The following is a 22,686-nucleotide window of genomic DNA, read 5'->3' on the forward strand; positions in this document are numbered from 1 at the left end:
AAGCCCCCCCCCCAGTGGGGACCCTCCACCCCATGAAGATTTGCCCAGTCTGAGTGAGGTGCTGAGGCCCTTTTTTAGGGCTAGCCAAGCCCCCCTCCCCCCCCCCCCCCCCTGGCGACAGAAGCTCCCAGCCTCTCCTTTTTTTCTTTTATTTTTTTTATTCTGGGATTTATTTACCTTCTATAATTGAAACTTTGTAGCCTTGAGTGGAGCTCAGAGCCGGCCAGGACGGGCGGAAAGCTTGGCTTCCTCCATCGCCAGGGGCAACCCAACCCTCCTGCTTGCTCCAGTTTCGTGGCTGCCGGCCGCCATCTTGGTTGGGTTAATTTGCATATAGTTGCTCTGATTGGCTGGTGGGCATGGCTTAAGGCGTAGCAAAGGTACGGTTAATTTGCACGTTTGTCTTTTATTAGTGTAGATACCACAGTCCATTCTACTGTTGATGAGCATGAGTGGATTCCAATTTTATGCAATTATGAATAAAGCTCCTATGAACATTTTGTAAAGGTATTTAGGTGGACACATGCACTTAGTTCTCTTGGGTATATATCTAGAAGTGGAATTACTGGTTCATAGTGTACACATGCATTTAGCTTTAAGAGATGTTGCCAAACAGTTTTCAAAAGTGTTCATACTAATTTACACCCCACCAGCAATATATGAGAGTTTCAGTTCTACAATTATGGTTTTCTTTTCAACATCTGGAGAGCTTTTTATTCTCAACACTAGAGACCCAGTGCACGACTTTGTGCACGGGTGGGGTCCCTAGGCATGGCCTGCGGGGATTGGGCCAAAATTGGCAGTCCAATGCTGCCTACCACTCCTGCCTGCCGCTCTATGCCTGCCACTCCCACTCATCCTGGCCCCGGCTGCGTCTGCCATGGGCTTGTGCCCAGTCAGTCCTGATCAGGAGAGGCTCACGTTGTTGCAGCTGCACTCGCCAGCCGTGAGCCCTGCATCTGGCACCCGTCCCAAGGGGGGTGAGGGGACCAGGATGCGATTGGCCCTCCGGGCGGGCGATGGGATGCCCTTGCTGGCCTGGGATCCGGATCTGCCCCGCTAACATTTGCACCAGTTGTCAGGAGCTACCTGGCGGCCACTTTTATATCGTTCCTTCCTTGCGGAGCCTCTAGGGAGGGGAAGCGGCCATGGTGCCCAAGGCCTACCTCCAGGAGGCCAGTGGTGCTGTCGGGATCATGGTGGCGGCACCAGTCTGTCGGTGCCTGGCCCATTCTCTGGAGATTGGACCTGTAGGACTACTGAGGGAGTGAGTGGCTGCCACTGGGCTGGTGGGCTGCCGGAATGGGTCGGTCAACTGAGTGTCACTCCTGCATTGAGTGTCTGCCCCCTGGTGGTCAGTACGTGTCATAGCGACCGGTCGACCAGTCGTTTGGTTCCTTAGGCTTTTATATATAGAGATAGTTCTTAAAGTGTAATGAGATTATGACTTGGTAAATTGAAGTAGCAATTATTTTTTATAATTGCAATTTACATGAAGCTGTTTTTGAAAAGAACTTCTGAAAATGAAGTTTGATTTAGTTTACTTTGGTGAAAGTATATGAACAGACTAGAACTTTGGGTACTATCATATTCTAAGTTTAGATTGTTAATGGCATACAAAACCTAAATATGGCCTGTGAGCTAACTGTTTCACTAAATTGTGGTCAAACTTTATTTTGAGGACTGACAATAAGAACTCCTCCCTCTCTCCCCCTCCCCCCATTTCTCTCCCCCATCTCTCTCTTTTTCACTCTCTTCCTCTCCTTTCATTTGTCATCATTTTTACTTTATCTTGATGAGTAAATTTAAAAAATTGATGGAATAAAGAAAAACAAGAGTGTATAACTTTTTAAAAATACCTATGCAGAATTTCCAGTGAAATATGAATATTTCTGAAGTACAAAATGATACACAATCCAAAAATAATTTAAAATGTATTTTGTCCTTACCTTTGGATAAGACTGTAACTGATATTTAGAGACAATCTCCATACTAAGATTTAAAATGAAATTATAAAGCCAAATTCTGAGTGTGACTCAGAAGGATTAAAGCATGATTCAAGAACCACTGGAGAATGGTCCAGTTATCATGTCTTATTCCTCATCCTACTTGCTTAAAATACATTCATCCTTCCCACTCTAGTCCAAGTTAGATTAGAATCACAGAGAAGATGTCCAAGATGACCACAGGTGGTCCCTAGGTCAGTATGCTCTTGGTTCTTTATAAAGATACTTATTTCAGATTTTCTTTGTCTAAGTTCCATGGGGAATCTGGATATTTTGGCTTAACATATTTCTTACTGCATTATATGTGTAAAAGATAGTTAAAATATATATAAAGTAAGGCAAACAATTATAGGAGTTGAAGCCTGGACGATGTCAATCTATTTCAAATTTTAAATAAGTAAATAGTTCAGCTCAGTAGCATAGAAAGCCTAGTAAAAGTAAATGAAAGATAAAGTACACAATAAGTGAATGAATGCAGTCTGTCTTCTTCAATCACATCAAGTAGAATTTGGGGCAGGAGTCAAGTGATTCAAGGAATTTGGGGAGGGGGTGAATTTTTGTCCTTTGCTAATAAATTTGTGTAGTATCTACCTTCAAAATTCTTTACATGAGTTTCTCAACATTATTTTTTTAATAAAGAATAATTCAGCTTTGTTGATGGTGCATAGTTAATTTTTGCATTTTGCTATGAAAAAAACCCAAAAGAAAACCACATGAGTAATTTACATAAGTTTATTATTTGGGTCGTTAGTGATTGTTTTTTAACTCCTGGCCAGTTATTATTTATCCCATAAATCAGCGTAGCTTTAGAGTATGTTTCTTTCATTGATGTTACTATGTTGAATTTATTTTCTCATGCAAATTTTTAAAAAAATGAGATTTAGAGGCCTATTATTAAAATTTTCAAGGAATTCAAGAAACAATTCTAGCAGATTTTCAGATTCTTAAATGAATTATAGTCTCGTGGCTTTAAAAAAGTCAATAGCTTGCCCTAACCGGTTTGGCTCAGTGGATAGAGCATCGACCTGCGGACTCAAGGGTCCCAGGTTCGATTCCAGTCAAGAGCATGTACCTTGGTTGCAGGCACATCCCCAGTAGGGGGCGTGCAGGAGGCAGCTGATTGATGTTTCTCTCTCATCGATGTTTCTAACTCTCTATCCCTCTCCCTTCCACTCTGTAAAAAATCAATAAAAATATTTTTTTTTAAAGTCAATAGTTTTAGTAGCTTTTGGAGCCATGCTTCTAATAATTGGTGCCATAAATTGAATTTGAAACTTACCATATTTTAATTAGTGGCCATTAACGGCTCGTCCTGTCTGAACTCTGGGACGTTTTCTCTAACTCTATCCTTCTGCATGTTTCATAGCTTTTTCAGGTATTAGGCTGAACCAAATGAAATGACCATTTTGTAGGTAAAGGGTAATAGAATTTCAATGTCATACAGTTCGTACTAATGCAGGGTGGGGCAAAAATAGGTTTACAGTTGTTTGCATGGAAAAAAATACAAAAATAATAATAAAAGAATAAACTCTGTACTTTGCATGCTCACCACTGTAAACCTACCTTTGGCCCTCCCTGTATATATAATAAGGCAATCAATATAGAATACAAAAACTTTTCTTGTGTTTAAACACTCCAGCCATCGACTAATGTAATTTTCACGTTCTCTCTTTTAAAAAATGTTTTTGAGGGCCAGTATTTTCCAGCTCTGTTTTAGGTGCTTTGGATATACCAGTGCACCAAACATATAAAGATGACTTCCTTTATGGAACTAGCAGAGTGAGGCATGTGATAGTCAATATAATAGATAAAATATGATATGATAGAAATGAATAAGTGCTATGGAAAAAGGGGGAAATATAGCAGGGCTGTGGAAGGGACGCGGTTGTGATTTTCATTGTAGTAGTCAGGAAAGCCTTGGTTGGGAAGATGATAGGTGACCAGAGGCTCCATGGAGGTAAGGAAGATAGACCTCCGTTATTCATTCCTAAAGGGATTAAAGAATGATATGCAAACACACAGACCAATATGTACGGGGAATGAACCCAAGCTCTTCTAGAAGAGCCACCAGAGTAAGCTAAGGGAATTTGGGGTCATAGTTAAATAGGATCCTCATAGATCAGGATCTGAGATGAAGTAGATATAACAGAGGCAGAGACAGTGTCTCAGCAAAGTGAGAAAAAGTGTGAAGTTGGTTTCTGTTTTTACTTCTGTGTTCCCTCCACTATCATTGAAGCTCCTTGAGGAGGACATTTTGTTTCCCTTTATCCCAATTCCTAGAAACTCTCAAGTGTCTGAAATATATGACGGTGCGTCATCAAAATTGGGAAAATGAGCTGATGAGTGGTGCTAAGCCAAGTCTAGAATATTGTCAAAGAGAAGAAGGGTAAGAAAAGACTGCAGTTTAGGCTCAAGCATAAATATGAAAAATCTAACAAATCCTGAAAGTCAATTATCTGTCATCTTGTATTCTTAGGATATAACACACTTAGAGGCAGGAATTTTATTTACCACGTTATGCTTATTCTATGATGGACATGTTAAAGTACTAGTTCCTCATTAACAAATGGGGAGTTTAAGAAAAAGAATATTCCAACACATTCTCATTGAATGAACCAGGTATCTCCAACAGTTAAATGGCTCCCAAAGAGTATTAAATATTTTTGGAAGCTATGCTATTTTCTTCAGACTGACCAGAACCAGTATGTGTGCTTTATGAGATCTTAATAAAATGTGATTCATGTTTCAAGAAATGACACTCTTGTGCATCTTTTTTGGTTGCTCAGAAGTGAGCAATAGCCCTAGCCGGTTTGGCTCAGTGGATGGAACATCCGCTTGTGGACCAAAGGGTCCTGGGTTCGATTCTCAGTTGCAGGCTCCTCCCTAGTCCGGGCCCTGATCAGGGTGCATACAGGAGGCAACCAATTGATATGTTTCTCTCACATCGATATTTCTCTCTGTCTTTCCTTCTCTCTTCCAATCATCTAAAAATCAATGGAAAAATATCCTTGGGTAAGGATTAAAAAAAATAGAAAGACGTGAGTAACAAATGACAGTATATTAGAACAAGCCACTTGCTTTGAAAAATAAGCTTAGTGTTCAAAATCACTGAAGAAAAATAGACGTTTAACAGAATGATCTAGTATTAAAGCCGTGGTTCTCAACCTTGGCTGCACATTAGAAACACCTGGGAATCTTTTTAAAATCCTGATTTCTGGGCCTCATCCTCCGGAAAATTCTGTTTCTTCGTTATGGGGTGAGGCCACAACATTAGTAACAAAGAAACAGAATTTCCGGAGGATGAGGCCCAGAAATCAGGATTTTAAAAAGATTCCCAGGTGATTCTAATGTGCAACCAAGGTTGAGAACCACTAATTTAAAGGAACATTTTTCATAGGGGAAGAATATCCTAACCAGCATAGAGGATTCACTGAAATCTGAAATCTTTTGTAATTATTACCTAGGGTAATTATATGTTTTTAATGTTTATTTATTTTATAGCTGGGGGCAGAGAACAGTAGTGGTGGTACAACTGTATTTTAAACATCAAAAAGGCAATATGGCCTGTCCTGTGATGAGTTCACCTAAAAGCAATGAGTCATAAGAACTGAATATTGACAGGAACACTTTAGAAAGGAAATAAAAACATCAAGATAAAAATTCTAGTCACAATTTTTACTGAGTAGTTCAGGAAGATTTTAACAAGTATTGCATCCCCCAGTGGCTATTTTGAGTTTTATTATTATTATTATTATTATTATTATTTTACTTCCAATTTTCTGGCTTCATTATTTTGGGTAATCCCAAGAAGGTTCACATTGTTTATAACTAGAAGGAACCTTGGGAGGCCAACTCAATTCGTGTCCAATTTCCCTTTTAAAAATTTTATTAAATGTATAGGGGTAAGTAGGTTAATAAAATTATATAGGTTTCAAGTATACAGTTCTATAATACATCATCTGTGTATTGCATTGTGTGTGTACCACCCAAAGTCAAGTCTCCTTCTGTCACCATTTATTTGACTCCCATTACCCTCTTCTACCTCCCCATCCCCTTTTCTCCTAGGATAACCACCATACTGTTGTCTGTGTCTGTGAGTTTTTGTTTGTTTGTTTGTTGCTTTCAGCTTTATATTCCACATGTGAGTGAAATCATATGGTTCTTGACTTTTTCTGTCTGACTTACTTTGCTTAGCATGATATTCTCAAGATTCATCCATGTTGTCCCAAATGTGCAGTATTTCATCTTTTCTGATGCCATTGCTCAACTTCATGCCTGCAGGGAGAATGATGCCAGGGATGATAGCATTCCTAGGATATGATCATTAAGTTCAAGTTCAACAAGATAGGTTCACAGAAGGGCAAGCATGCTTGATTCATCTGATTGCCAGACTGGAAATGAAAGGAAAGCGGTGACATAATCACCCCACATTCTTCAGACCTCATTATTACAGCACAGATATTAAGCAAAACTAGTTCTGCTTTAGCCAATAAAAGAAGCATTACAAAATCAAACACAAAAGATGTTTCTAGAATCTGTTTTGCTTACACACAGAATGGGAGATAGCATGGAAAGAAAGCCACTCAGTGAGAGAAGAAAAGCAGGGGGCCTGAGTCAGGAAACTGGGATGGTGTCTCTGCTGGATCTCTACTCAGCTCCGTGACCTTGGTCAGACTCCCTGGACCTCAGCTTTCTCACCTATGAAACAAAGGGTGTGGAATAGGCTGAGGGGTGTTCATGAATTCAGGATAGACAGAGGCAGGGAGTAGCAGGACCTATCTCATACAGAAGAACCATAATTTGTATAATTATGAAAGCAAAATTAGCTAGTGATCAAAAATGCAGAAGAAAGGTGGCTAATGGGGAAAGCAAATTCATCGTAATGCATTCAAATTGTAGTATGAATCTGAGACAATTCTTTCCAGAAGGAAAAGAATGAAGCATATCAAAGGTCTCTAAATTTCCTCCACTATAGTCTTTTTCTCTTTTATCTATCATCACCTTATTTTTCTCTATACTCTCTGTTTCCAGTAACCATGGTGACAGCTGGCCCTTTTGGTACACATTGAATTTGCTTTATTCACTTGATGCAGGGAGCTAGCAATGCTGCAAAAATTAATTAATTTATTAACATTTTTTCATTCCTTTTGTCCAGGAAGTAAATGCAGAGAATTATTCCACACTTAACCACCCTACATAAGGGGCACTGTAAAATAGGGATATTCAACTGTTAATTTCACTTGCTAACATAAAAGGGATACTGATTATGCCAGATTCAATTCCCTGCCTTGGCCTCAGGGACTGTAAAGTCCCAGGATTCAAGCTGGTTGCCAGCTCCTTTTGCTTTTGTGTATAAATGGAATAAAATGGATTGTCCACAGAAATCACAGGTCAACCTTGGTTTCCCAATCCTCTGGGTTGTTTTTTTTTGTTTGTTTTATTTTGGGTTTTTTTGTGGTTTTTTTTTGCGTTCTTCCTTGTAAGGAAGACATTTCCAAGTGCATAATTATCACAGTTACAAGGGGACTGATTTTTTCATAGGAAAATATACATAAGTGTATATATTTTTCTAATGAGCATGGTCATTTATTTTGGAATATAAATAAGCAATATGCAATCCTCATTTTTAAAATATTTTAATTATCTGCCAATGACAAAACATCAAAGAATCTCTGTTGTCATTGATGCAGATAATAAAAATTCTCATAAACTGTCATTGGGGCACATCCAGTTTGTGGAACCTAACTTATTTGTAATCCTGTATGCCTGAAAACTGTCTGCTTAAGCAGTGTGTGTGTGTGGGGGGGGGGGGCAATAACACAAAGGAGACCAGATGATGACATTCATAGGCTTATAGACTCGACTCGGGGGGACACACTTGGATGGAGGCAATTAAAATGCCTGTCAGGCATTTGGTACCAGCAGCCCCTATGGCAAACCACTGAATCATAAGCCAGGGCTGCTGCACCTTATTGTCAGTGAATGATGGCGGAGCTGGGTGGCTTGTCATCATTCTCGAAAATTCTGAGGCTAGTGCGCGTTCTCTCTCTCTCCCACTCGCCTTATTTTCCTTTTTGCCACTGCGGGGACGTTTTCTAATTTGCAGCTCCCCTTTCCCTGACACACACACACACACACACACACACACACACACACACACACTCACACAGGAGCTGGTGGCTTGCAGACTGCAGTGTGTCTGGAGCTAGAGAGCCAGAGCCAGCGTGTGGAGATGCTGCTCAGGGAGAAGGATTCCGCAGCCATCCTCAGAGGCTAGACTGGGTGATATCGCGCCACACACGCTGGTAATGGTCTGGGGTGTTTACATTTTTAATTTTGTTTTATTTCTCATCTGTTTTCCAAAGAATCTGCTTGATGTGATGTCAGAGTAAAATGCTTTAAATTCATTACCGAGCTTTCTAAAAATTCAAGTGCTGCATTGTTTGTACTACAGATCTCAAGACAGACTTATTGTCTGGATGTAAAGAATGCATTTGCTGACTGGTGAGTTATAATTTTCAATATTTAGTTAACAAATCTATATATGTGTTTTTTCCCTTTTGTTTTGTTTCGGTAGATTCTTCAGTTTGTTGTCTGTAACCGAGGAAGCATTGATTGGGAACCACTCATTCAGAAAATTAAAAGGTACCACATGTTTCGTTTATATGTTTAAATGAGAAAAAATCAAGGAGGAATTGGAATGTTTTTATTTGAACTAATCTCTCTGTGCCTGGTCTTTTATCCTTAAGCCTACGTCGATCATTGTCTAGAGCATGTATGATTTCCTAGGGAGAATGCCATTTTCCAAGGCTATTTTATGATTAGATATCTAAAGAATTGTGTCTTTTGCCTGTGTTGCAAGTTATTACAGATATTAGTATGTCTGACTTATTGTTGTATTTTTATCACTATAATGGCTAAAAATATGCAAAATTCCCTATCTTACTGAAAGTGCAATAGTTTGAATTTAAGAGAAATAGACTGATTTTATTTGAGGAAATCTTGCTAAGATGTGATTTTTTTAAGTGGCTAAATGAAATGGCTGTTCTTTCCCAAATAGAATGGGTGCTAGAGACGAAAGCCCAGGAATGACTCAGTATCATTGGGTTTTGTGAATAAAAGATTGTAATTTATTCACGGATGGTTTAGCAACAGATATATTCAAAAACCGAGGTTGTTAGGTATTAAGAACTGATTTTACATACACTATATTTGGCATTGACAGCATGAGAAAGTGATCATTCCTCTTGCCATGAAAGCAGTTGAATCCATTATTCTCGGGGCCTTATGCCTTATAGAAAAAATATTAATTTTCAAATTCAGCATCAAGATACATACAGATTGGAGATGACGAGTATGGGTATTACCTTTTCTTTAATTCCTTAAGGTGATCTTTGACTTTAACGTATACCCACGTCAATAAAAACCTTTATTTGTAATTTGGCTTTAAAAAAATGGAAGACATTTCTGCCTTGATGAGAAGATGATCAATAACGTCATTAAAGCCTTTTCTTTGCATTCACACAGTATTTCCCCTCAGACTCTGGCCCAAAATATTTTACGCAGTAAGGTCAGTTTTTTTTTAGCTATACTTTAAAAATGGCTAACATTCAACTACTGATGCTGAAATACTAGAAGTCTGTGAGTATTTACCTGTGAGCATGAATATTTGTAGCAGTTGAAGGAGACTAATGCATTGTCCTTCTTTAATTTTCTCTGCAATGTGTAATTATGAGAACCTTAATTTATTCATTCCACAAACAGTAAGAGCCTTGCTTCTGTGGGTGGTTATTGTGGGAGAGGGGGACGGGGCAGATGTCTCTGCCCCCCCCCCCCTTCCAGAGTGTAGGCAGCATCATATAATATTTTTGCACGAGAGAATGAATTTGTTAAAATAAACCACTGTGCTCTAAAAAGGGGAAATTGCATTATTTCAGATACTGAACAAAATCTAATAGACTAGTCTGTTAGGTTCATCTCGTGTATTCAGAGGTAGATAAAATATGTTGCACTTTTTCTTCAGAAATTACTCAGGAATCATGTATGAAATCCCCAAACAGGACATGCAATTCCTCCTGAATATTGTAAAAGCCTTGGAATCATACTTTCTTGTTAGGTTTCACTCAGAGTAAGTGAAAAAATTTTATATTTGGTGAAAACAACCACAACGCTCTATTTGGTATTTCCCCATCTAACTAAATCCATACAGTATATATTTCATATGAAAATCTGTTTCCTAATTTTCAGACTCATTTAGGAAGTCATTATATTAATTTTGAACTCTGGGGTATTTACATGAATTGGAAAAGGATGAAATTGCTAATTATCCACCAAAAAGAAATATTTACTGTATTGTCAAGAAGACCTGGAACTAGAGAAGTGGCATATTTATTACCTTACCAAGAGCATCTTGGTCCCTAAATTTTCTAGCACCATTTAAAAATTCATCTAGGTGTTGATATATTTTGTGTAATAAACCAGAGTTCATTCAAATAGTCTTTTAAATTGTCAAATCAGAGTAGAATTTGACCACTGGACTCTAAAAGAGTTGGGGATCTGTATCATGGCTTTTCTAACCAACATCTGGGCATTAGTTTTACCATTAAATTCCTTTACTGATTTTTCACTGTATCGTCAGCTCATAGCATAACGCCTTGACCACAGTAGTTAAATAACTACTGATTTAATTATTTGATGGACAAATACATTTGCTGGGAAAACCTGCATTTTTCCTCATTACTTTTCTGTTCTTGTTTTTCATAAGGCTACACACTATAATCTTGTTTTTTAGTTACCTAAAATATTCATAATAAATCCCTAATTTATGGTAATTAATTAGATAATACCAGGTAAAAAAGCAGCCAAACCATGTCTGAAAATGTCTCCAGGCTCCATGGAAAAGGATTTTTCTGGTTTTAGGTTAAGATAGAAAGAATTTTTTAAATGTCCCTTTCACTTTCACCATCTAGGGGAACGATGCCAAACTGCAGCATGAGTGTTGCTTTATGGACACTTCCTAAATATTCCCAGGCTTGACATTGTTTATTGCTCTTCATGACTTCAGCCAAGATTTTGCTGCAGCACAGGGGAGGAGGCCCTCCTCTCTCTCTCTGTAGATGCCACACTAGAAATGATGTCATAGTCTTCCTGAACACTTTCTTGCTCATTATGGACTAGTTCAGTATGACATCATTTTATACATATATATTTAAGGAATCTCTAAAGAAACGTCTAGAATCATAATAGCTTTAGAGAAATCATGCTTGTTGTCCTTTATCTCTATTAATAAAACTATAGTTTCTTGTTGACTATGTGCCAGATAATATTCTAAGCTCTTAACACATGTTGTCTCGTTTTAACTCTCACTACAATCCTGGGAAGTGGGTATGGTCTCCATTTTGCAAATGAATGAACTGAGACTCCAGTCGGATGATCAACACAAGTCTGGCCCAAAGTCTTTCATATTAACCACAACATACTACATTTTTTCCAGTAAATTTTTGGCTCATAGTGATTGTTTTAATGTTTTATTTATGTACATGGTTTATATGTTGCTGCAAGAAGGTTAAAATAGCATGCTTATAGATTCTTGTTTTTATATACATAATGTAGAAGTAAATCTTTAAAGACATCATTGTAATATTCAAGCTCTGATACATTGTATATTTTAATATATATTTCTATTTGACCCAAGAAACTTTATTCTTTAAGGAGGAATATCAGGAAATTTTAAAGTAAATGAATTAATAAAGCATTTCCTATGTCATTACAATGAAGTTGCATTACTGAATAGTGTAATCTATATGAAAAAAATTAGCCAGAGAATTCTGTTGATAAATAGCATAACAGATACCATATCATGCACAGTTTTTTTAAAATTTAACTAATGACAGAAGTTTCAAATAGCCAAAATAATAAAAAAGCAGGGAACAGTATCATGAACAGTTAACACATTCAACCTTAAGTAAAACTTACTAACCAAGGGCACTAACAATTACACAAATATGTGTTAAGATGTTCTACTTGCAAAGGAGCATATACAACAAAACACTTTTGGAGCTCAATGGGTACAGCAGAATAAGTCAAGGAAGCAGCACCAATGCTCATTGGTAATGTAAGAGACACATGAATAATTTCTTAAGGGACTTCATTGCATGGCAGGATTACTAACAATTGAGAAGGGACTCAACAGGAAACACATCATGGAGGATGAGTCTGTTGAGATGGAACTAGGATGAATAGAAGTATTCAGGGAGAGATAATGTATGGAGGAGCTTCGGGAAGAACAAACATTAGCAAAGGAACCAAAGGAAGTGAACATGCTTGGCAGGCATCGACTAATTTCATTTGTATTCTAGAGTGCAGGCAGAAGGGGAATCTTAATAGATAAGGATGGGAAGGTAGATAAATACTATTAGGTTGTACCATATGAAATAGATAATATTCTACACTTTTGAACTACAAAATAAAATAAAAATTTTAATATTTTTTTTATTGATTTCAGAGAGGAAGGGAGAGGGAGAAAGATAGAAACATCGATGAGGAGAGAGAATCATTGATAGGCTGCCACCTGCACGCCCTCTACTGGTATCGAGTTCGCAACCTGGGCATGTGCCCTTGACTGGAATCGAACCCAGGACCCTTCAGTTTATAGGCTGGTGCTCTATCCACTGAGCCAAACCAGCTAGGGTGCAAAATAAAAATTTAATTCCGTTTAATCTAATACATTGTAAAGGGATCTTAAATGCCAAGTTGAGGAGGTTTTTTCAATCTGTATTCAATGGAAAGCCACTGAGTGTATATTGAATAAGAGACCATTATGATCTCAACTGCATTTTCGGATGACTTTTTTTTATATAGCTATGTGAGATAAATTAGAGTTGTGTGTGAGAGCATGTTGAAAGCTGTCATAGGATAATTCAGGAAAAAATGAAGGCTCAAAGAGGGCATTGATGGTGGGTATAAAAAAGAGGCCATGGCAATGAGAGATGTTTTTTTAGCTTAAATTTATATAGAGAGAATAGCCAGTTATTGACTGGAAGGAGGAATGAATAGAAGAAGGACTCAATGGTGACTCTTAAGGTTTGAATTTGATAACTGGAAACACGAAAGGAAAAAGGTAGCTAAAAGCTACTTGAGGAAAGAAGCCCTCCTTTATTTTTATTGCATCCTGCTCTCTAGCAGACTGCCTAGTACACAGTAGACAGTCAGTACGTGCTGACTGAATTAGTGGGGCAAATTCATGCCCTTTTCCTGCCCTCATGGAACTTTCCTTCTAGAGGAGGGAATAATCAGTGGGTAAACAAATTAAATGAAAAGATTACTCAGGCAGCTGTGCAGAGAGCAGGTGATAAAGAGGTAAGAATAGATGCTGGGAGATAAGCTTTGCAAACCTTACAGCAGAGGAATTAACTGAGATCTTATTAAAATACGGATTCAGAATCAGTAGATGTGAGGACAGGTCTGAGATTCTTTAACAAGCTCCCAGATGATGTTGATGTTGCTGGACTGTGGACCAGGCTTTGATTAGAGTTTGGAAGGCAAATGTCCAGACAAGATAAATTAGAAATGATTGGAGAATTCGTTATGAGCAAGTCAAATGTGAGCCCTTCTCTTTGTGCAGCAATAGGTACTAATACTTGTCAGCCTCTTGGGTGGTGAGAGAGAGAATTCTTCCTCTTCCGAGTTATTTTTATTCCAGCCAGTTGTTTTATGAAAGATCCATTAAACCAGCCCTAATGAGCGACGGACATTTCATTCTTTCTGCTCATGCTCAATGTTTATTATGCCATATAAAGCATTCTTGTGGCTCAGATTTGGGGATGCGATTGCACAAAATTCTTTCTGTGCCCGTTTCTTAACTTCAGTTCTGTTGCCTGCCTCATTATTTCTTTGGACTTTTCGCCTCCTCTCTGCCTGGATGTTCAGCATAGTACTGGCCTGCTAACTTCTCTGGCCCCCATGCTCCTGACATCTCTCATGTTCCTCTGTGTTTAGTCGTGAAGCTTCCGGGTTTCCACATCCCGTCTTCTGGCCACTCACATCTTTTTTTTTTGAGCTATTTATTTATTTTTATTTTTAAATTTTTTTCTTTATGATTAAGGTATTACATGTGTGTCCTTATCCCCCCATTGCCCCCTACTCCCCCACTCATGCCCTCACCCCCCTGGTGTCTGTGTCCATTGGTTTGGCTTATATGCATGCATACAAGTCCTTTGGTTGATCTCTCCCTCTTACCCCCACCCTCCCCTACCTTCCCTCTGAGGTTTGATGGTCTGATTGATGCTTCTCTGTCTCTGGATCTGTTTCTGTTCATCAGTTTATGTTGTTCATTATATTCCACAAATGAGTGAGATCATGTGATATTTATATTTCTCTGACTGGCTTATTTCACTTAGCATAATGCTCTCCAGTTCCATCCATGCTGTTGCAAATGGTAAGAATTTCTTCTTTTTTTTGGCCACTCACATCTTACAGAAGCTTTGGGAGACTCCACTTAGAACCATAGGGAACTTTTGAGGATAGTCTCTGATTTAAGAAATGCATTTTCTCCAACAGAATAATTTCTTTTTGCAGGACTCTTTTGGTTGATGGCAGCACCTGTATGCTTCTGAAGGAAGAATGATGATTAGGATGTTCAGGGGGGCTGTGTTCACAAAAAGTCTGGATAGATTCTGTCTGGGGGGGTGTTGTCTTTCTGCCTCCACTGCTAGGCTCTAACTCGCAGTGCTCCTTTGTAGCTACAGGAACATGGGAGCATTTACTGGTTTGATTCCTCCCACACCACAATTTGAAGCTGTAAATATCTAAGAAAATAAGAAATTTAATAAATATGGCTCACTCATCCATCAAGGAAAACAGCTTTAGTGCATATGAAACATTTATGATGTATACTTATCAGTATTTATCCTTTGTTTAAAGGGCTGGTTCTATCTCTAGGTCTAAATCTCTGGACCTTGGCACTATCATTTTGTAATTTGGTGTTTATTTAAACAGCCACATAGGCATGAGCAGTGTCATTAGGAACTTTAAATTAAAAATTCTAGTGAAATATAAAATTTGTTTTCATATGAACAGAAGTCAACGTAAGCTGATAACCACATTTCTTCAAGGAGAACATTTAGGAAATGTCCTCGAGGAGAGAAGTCATGTCATAGACATCTTAGTGCTTCCTATGTTGTCTACATAGAAAATGCCTTTGATACATATGCCAAATTGAAGCTAAGACAATGAGTGGTGTGTGTGTGTGTGTGTGTGTGTGTGTGTGTAACTCTAGTCTTTCTGCAATGGACAGTGCTAGTCTTCTTTTCATTATCAAACTGCAATGGTTAAAATTTCCAGAATTTGGATACCATGTCTATGCCCTTTAGCCATTTGTTCAATCGTTAAGTCTTAGAGTAGCACAAGATAATTTCTGGCAGAAATTCTCCCTCTCAAAAAAATTGTCTAAATCAATTCTCTTTTTTGTGGATTTCATTTGGGTCTGCCTCGGATGGTTTGAATTAACCTGTCTTCAGATTCTCTCCTGGTGTTAATGACTCTGGATTATGACCATTTAAAGCAGCTGAAAGGACCTTGATCCACATCTGGCAGTTGTTAAAATAAAGCTACTCCACTGAACACATTAGAACCAAAATATATTTCTTCACATTGTGTAAGAATTTAGAAAATGATGTTTCTTTCCAGGAAGATCTTATGTTTTATTTCCGAGGTTAACAATGTTTATATTTAATTTCCTTTAAAAAATTTTTTCTTGCTTACTGTAAGATTTTTTTGTGGTAAGATTTCATAGTTATGTAAACAGAATAAGATACAACACAGAGACATTAAGGATTCTCTTCACACAATGCCTAAGAGCAATTGGTTGGCATGATTTTGAGGATATTGCAGTGAACTTGTGATATTCTAGAATTAAAAAACACAAACATAAATAGACTGCCTATATTTTTAATAGTGGGGACAGAAAGCCCTAAAATTACTGACTTTACAAGATCACATTCGTACTTGAGATCTAACAATGAAAAAAATAATTGAAATTTCTGCTTAGAACTCATGGTCCTGTGAAACTCATATATCTCTGGTCAGACTGCTGTACTTTCCCGCTACAATTTGGTGGATAATCCAGTGTGTCAAAGGGAAATAATAAATGTAATATGTAGCTTAATGTGTGCATGCAGTTAAGTTCTGCGTTGCATATTATGCTCACAAAACGACTCAGGTTGTGGACTTTGGATTATAAAGTTGTTGGAATAATGAAACCATTTAGACTTTGAGAAAAATAAAGAATTCTTTTTAAGTCATAGAATGCATTTTCTAGTTCATGACATCCCAAAGCTCACAGCAATCTCTGGAATGGAATGGCAGCTCTTGTTTACTACAGATGACAAAACTGAAGTTAGAAGACTGCAAATGACCTTCCTAAGTCACCCCACTAGAAAAATGGTAAACCTGGGGCTCATGTGCTTGTTCTGACCCAAAGCCTTTACTTGAACTACCGCACAATCAAACAGATACATGACTATATTGTCCCAAGTCTGGACTATTTCAATAATGCACTTTATTGCTAAAGTAAAGAAGCAATTCCAAGGTAGCCATGATCTTCACTAAATGGATTGCCCTGCTCACCCAAAAGACTCCTGCGTCTAGAATCCTAGAATAGTGTGGTCAGGAGCTCAGTCAAATACTAGTAAAAATAACAGTTACTACTGAAATGGTGCAATATGAAAAGGAGATAAGGCTAGATACATCACAGATCATGTAATCTTAACTGGCTTGAAAGCATTGGATGGAGGGATAGATTAATAATAAGAATCCATTGCTTAGTTATAAGTTTCACACAATTTTAAGCAAGTGGTAAATAACTCGGCTAGAAACCAGGATAGCAAAGAAAATCATTCTAGCGGTAGAAAATCAGGTTTTTGGAGAAACATTTTTAAAAGCAGGCATTGTGATTTACCTATTAGTGTAAGAGCTTATCAAGAAGAACTTTGAGCTGGAAGCTGTGAATTCCAGTGCTGATCTCAGATGTAGATGAAAGGGTAGCATACTAAAGAAAATAACCACCTCAGAGGTCACTGAGTAGAGTCAGATTGAGGTTAGGGTTTCAATGCAGACACCCATAGGAATGGGTCCCCTGAGGTCATTCTCGTGGTGGCCTACTCTTCTTCAAATTCCCCTTTCCACCAGCCTCATCCAGGCTCTCATTATATCATGCCAGGGTAACAGAAATGCTTTTATCAGCTATCCCTGCCCTGAACACCATCACCCCATTAATCTCCCAAAGTGTAACATTCTTCTTTGTTATTTCCCCTCAGTGATTCTCATTTGCTCCTGTGGGCTGTGCTGGTCAATAAATATGGTAGCACCTAGCTCTGTGCAACTATTTAAGTTTAAATTTTTTAAAACAAAAAATAATATTTCATTTTCTTAATTGTACTAGCCACATTTTAAGTGTTCCATAGCCATATTCCTTTCATAGAATATTACATACTATGTTATAGTACATTTCCATCAGCACAGTGTTTTATTTTTTAAAATATGTTTTTTATTGATTTTTAGAGAGAGAGGAAGGGAGAGAGAGAGCGTGCTAGAAACATCAATGATGAGATTGGCTGACATACTGGGGATCAAACCCACAACCTGGGCATGTGCCCTGACCGGGAATTGAACTGTGACCTCCTGGTTCCTAGGTCAATGCTCAACCACTAAGCCATGCCAGCTGGGCCATAATCACAGTGTTTTACTGGAGAGTGCCATTCTGGAGCATAACCAGCCTCCTCACCCAAGCATTCAAGGATACACGGACTTCTTATCTCTTGCTGACCCATGGCACATACTCTCCACTCCACAGGCTTCTCTGCTCTTCCTCATCATCATTACTAAAATTATAATGAAAATAATAATAGCTCGTATTTATTTAATGCATATTATGTGCCAGGTGCCTAAATTACCTCACATGCTTGTTTAAAAAGAAAGAAGGCCAAGGAGGAGGAAGATAAAACCCTGCAAAATAGTTTTTATTTCCATTTCACAGAAGAGGAGATGAGGTTGAGTGAAGTTAAGTATATTTCCCAAAGATAAATAGCTAATAGTTGGTGGTGCTTGAAGTAGAAGCCAGGTCTGTCTGGGCCCAAAACTAAACCCTATACCAGTTAGTCTTAACCAGGAGCAATTGACTCCCTCTGCCAGGGGTCTTTTGGGAATGTCTGGAGACATTTTGATTGTGTTTTTGTTGTTCAGCTGCTGGTGTTTTGTTGTGGGTTGTTGCTTTATTATATGTGAAAAACTAGGCTGAAGATTGTAGGCAGCTGTTGTAAGTTTCCTCTGTGAGGTGCAGATCTGTGTGCCCGCTCACTGTGACCGCAGGCCTGGGAATTGGCAGAGTCTCAGGAAGCAGCCATCCAGAGGAGCATGGAGATGGAACCAACAAGGGAGCAGGTTAGGATGCTCACAATTCCACATGGGTTTTAATTCTGCACCCATTTACCTAGACTAGACCAGGTTTCAAAACCGATCACCAACTTTCACTAAAGACTAGTTCTTGTTTTCACCCTTGAGGGCAAATCTTCTGTCGGCTGAAAATATAGTAGCAAGGGAGATAAAAGAAGAGAGGGTCCCCGTTCTGAATATGTTCTGAATGAATTGCCCTGATATTGGTCCTCCACTCCCCTTGGCCTCTACTTGATGACCCTAAGTTTGGAGTTTTTCCAGGTTTCTTTGGGAAAGTTGCTATTCAATGATGTACTCCTACCAGCAGTTTCCTTCTTTTTTTCTCTCTTTCTGTCTCAGTCCGTCTGCATTCTGACTTCTAGAATAGCTTTAGTATTTTTGTTAGGTCATTCTTTCCCAACCTTCAAAAAATCATTTTAATGATAATTTAGAGAAAGAATTATGTGTAACTCTTCCATCAATGACCATGTTTAATTTTCTTCACTATGATTTTCAATAACATCAATATCAATATATGTTTGCATTGCATTCTTTTGCACTGATTATATTGTTCTACCTCTACTATTTACTAGCTAGATGGAAAAATTACTTCTTTGTCCTCTGCCCTCTTTTTTATAAAATACAGATAATAACTGATTTTGTGTTGAGATGGAACATATGAATGCATGTGGTAAGCTAGAAAAATAGACTATAAATGTAAGCTATCGTTACATATAAGACTAGAGCAACAAATAAATGTAAACCTGGAGATAAGCCATAGTACCGGCATGTCTTACTGTTATTGGTGAAAGTGAGGTAGCCCCCTCCTCACTGGGTCCTGGGAGTTGGGTCCTTACGATATCTTGAGAATATGAATTTTCTGAGATGGGCATGTTATGCCCAGATTTCAAGACCCCCAAAGATCCACAGGGAGCGTCAAATCCGATGCAAAAGCAGAGAGTCTTTTATTCAAGCTAGCTTGGTCCCCCTCTGCCTCCATTACTGGATGCGAGAGAGAGAGCATGGAGTCCCAAGAGAACAAAGAATTTATAGGGCTAGTCAATTGGGTGGGCTTAGGTAAGTGACGTGAGTTACAGAGATTGGTCACTCTGGTCAGGGTTTTTCAGCAGGGTCTTACAGCACAAAGGTCAGGAAGTGTCCAACACATTCTGAGGTTTGAGCCATCCCCCACTATAGCCTTATTAGGACCTTAGCTGCGTTCCTGGAGCTTCATTGGTCCACTCAGGTGGTGGCTGGGGGAGTTAGGATATTACTGGCATACCTGTGGTCACTCTCAGAAAGGGGAGGGGGTTTAGGCTGAGGGCCCAGCCCTACAAGATAAGATGGAGGAGAGTTCGTTTCTGCTTTGTCCTTTCAGGCACGGGAGGATGAGTGTTTTTTACTTGTGTGGAATTACATCCCTGCATTTGTGAAGTCCCATTTCCCTTAAGCCAGTCCTGGAAGAGGTGCAGCTGGGGATCCAGTAGAGCTAGAAGCAAAGCCAGTGTCCAGAGTTTCCATTCCGTGTTGGAACTGGGTCCGGTTTAGCGTTAGGCTAGTTGCAGTCCATTAGTCCATGATGTGTGGGGTCCACGTGGTGGTGAGCGATGTGGGCAAATGCAAGAGTGCCGGGGTTCTTGTCCCAGCATCTAGAAGGGTTCAGGAATCTGGAGAAGGGGCTGTGCATAGATGACATAGGAATCCAGAGACTAATAAAGCGTCCAGAGACGAAATATAATTTTGAAAGGCATTGGGGGTCAGAGGAGCTTAGCTAAAGGAGCTAAGTTCTAAGATCTTAAGTCTAAGGCCTTAGGTTCTCCCCGTCCCCAGGACCCCATGCTTTTTATTAACACAACTTGTCCTGAGGCAAGGCAGAGATATACACTTCAAAGGGTCAGGGTTTGGTACAGAGTCCATTGTCAGAATGGGGGAATTAGCCTACGGCTGTTCAGGTGTTTGGCCAGTAGGAGGCAATAACATGTAGATTAAGATGCCCTTTAACTGTCTGACAGCCACAATCAGTTTCCTATTCAGGTTTGGGGAAATGCCTTTAGCCATTCCCAACAGGTGACTACATGTGTGACTCAGCCCTGTTGAGTCCCCAAGTCTCATCAACCTCTTGATGAAACTCTTGAAATTATGACATGCTGGAATTGGTATATGGCACAGGAGCGCAAGAGCATGAGAGCCCCTGGGAAACCGGGAGTTAAGTGCACCATGCCAAGAGGCAAGAGCGTGAAGCAAGAGAGCAAACTCCTTTGTGTAAGAGTTTAAGTATCTCAACTCTTCCTGCACTTGCAGTGGCCATGCCTACTCTGGCCAATGATCTGGTCCCAGATACGGCTGACAGACAAGTACCTTCCCTATTTCACCCAGGCTTAACTGGGTATGCATTTACACTGTAGCTTCCTGGCAAAGCTGCACAAATGACTATAGTATTTGGCCTTCCCTTTGCTCCTTTCCTGTTATTAATAACTAGGTTAAATTACAATGGTATCACTACCAAAATGGTACATTTTTCATCAGGGATGAACATTGGCACATCTTAATCACCCAACATACATAGTTTACCTTAGGGTTCAGTCTTGGTGTACATTCAGTGGGCTTGACAAATGTAGAGCAACATATAATGTCATGCAGTGTAATATTAGCATAATATCATGCAGAGTATTCATCTTACATCCCCCACAGATATTTACTTTTCTTGGGATCATATACTATACTTTAATTTCAGGTTTTCTTGTTTGTTTTTTATAGAATTCTAAATTACTATTTAGGAACACATCTAGAAAATATGAAGTCTTTTAGAAAAATGTTTTTAAGATAACAGCCTCTATTTATAAAGCTATTTATTACAATTGCCTTTATCCCAATGAAGCAGGAATGTCTGGAGGCTATGGCCATTATTGCCTTTTGTTACCAGAATGTCTGGCATTTAACAAATGCTGGGTTATAATGTAGTGGAATAAGTGCATTCTTTGAAGTTAGATACCCTTGGGTGCAAATCTAGTTTCTGGCCCCCATCCACTGTGAGAAATTGGGAATTTATCATTCCTCAGTTGTACAAAATAGGAATGATAAGATCAGCCTCATTAGGATATTGAGGGAGTTAATGAAGATAATTTACATAGCAGAAGCTCTATAATTGGCGATGGTTATTATGACTTTCCAAGTTTCTATTTCTCCACCCCCTTCTTTAATAGTTAAGGTAGGTGTTCAGTTCTTTCTTTATGTTGTTTTGAAGCTGAGTAATATAAGTTTAATAAAGATAAAGCCTAACTTTAAATAAAAGGTAGGTAAGACCTATAAAAGGAGGTATTGAAGAACCTCCACAATTTGTTTATTGTGTCCCTTTCTTCTTTAATGCCCACTCCACCCCCACCCTCCTCCTACACACCCCACACAGAAATTAACAAACATTGACAGGTGAAAAGCAGCAAGACAAAAGATACAATTGTGTTGAATCACCCAAGGTCACCAGAAAGGCTGGGAAATTATTTACATTCTAAATTACACCACCTGGGGCCACTATGCTCTCTGGAGAGAAACTGGCTAGGGGAGATGTTAAGAGTTCAGCTGTCTCCCAAGAGGCTTATCTGCAATGCAGATTTTCCTGAGCTTTTCCTATCTCTTTCTGCCTCCAGAGCAACCAGCTGCTCTCAGTCCTCCCAGCTGGCCTAATAAGATTTGTCTTCTCTATAGCCTACTTCCGGACCGTCCACCACCAAACCATATTCCAGATAGAGATTTTTTTCCCTCCCAACTTCTATCAAAACCCCCACCTTGGACTCCCTTAGTTGTCAAATGGAGCCTTTTGTAAACTCACTGGATTAGAATCCCAGCACTTGGAAGAACCAGTGCAAATAGGAAGACAAATACAGAAATAAGCCCTAAACTTCTACTAGTGTTAATTATTAATACCCACTACCAATAATGGTACGTATTCACACTGGGAATTTCTTTTAATGAACTCATAGAACAGGAACTAGCTCTCCTGACAACTGAAAAAAACCATGAAGGCTGAGATTCTTGGAAGAACCACAGTGGATTCTGAGCACTTCAAAACCGGACTCACTCTCTGATGGGGTTTTCATAAACGTGAAGAGCTACCTGTGGGGCTTGGTGTCACTTCTCTAAAGCTAACATTACACTTTGGAAATTCACTAGCAAACCTTAAAATGGCTTAAAGAGGGCAAGTTATTGCCCTCTTTTCTGGAAGTAGGAAGCAACTGGCGACAGTTACCTGGTGACC

General features: G+C 39.0%; 1 protein-coding gene across 6 annotated transcripts in view; it reads left to right on the plus strand.

Moving 5' to 3' along the window:
• The window catches only part of MAP2 (microtubule associated protein 2), a 234,166-nt gene that overhangs the window by 114,608 nt on the left and 96,872 nt on the right, over positions 1 to 22,686 (plus strand). For all 6 annotated transcript variants that reach the window (XM_023760810.1, XM_023760821.1, XM_023760830.1 and 3 more), the window contains exon 3: positions 8,584 to 8,651. The gene's annotated coding sequence lies outside the window, so the exon portion shown is untranslated. The remainder of the gene's footprint in view (positions 1 to 8,583; positions 8,652 to 22,686) is intronic.

Source organism: Myotis lucifugus, unplaced genomic scaffold (genome assembly GCF_000147115.1).
Source record: "Myotis lucifugus unplaced genomic scaffold, Myoluc2.0 scaffold_3, whole genome shotgun sequence".
Lineage (NCBI taxonomy): Eukaryota > Metazoa > Chordata > Mammalia > Chiroptera > Vespertilionidae > Myotis > Myotis lucifugus.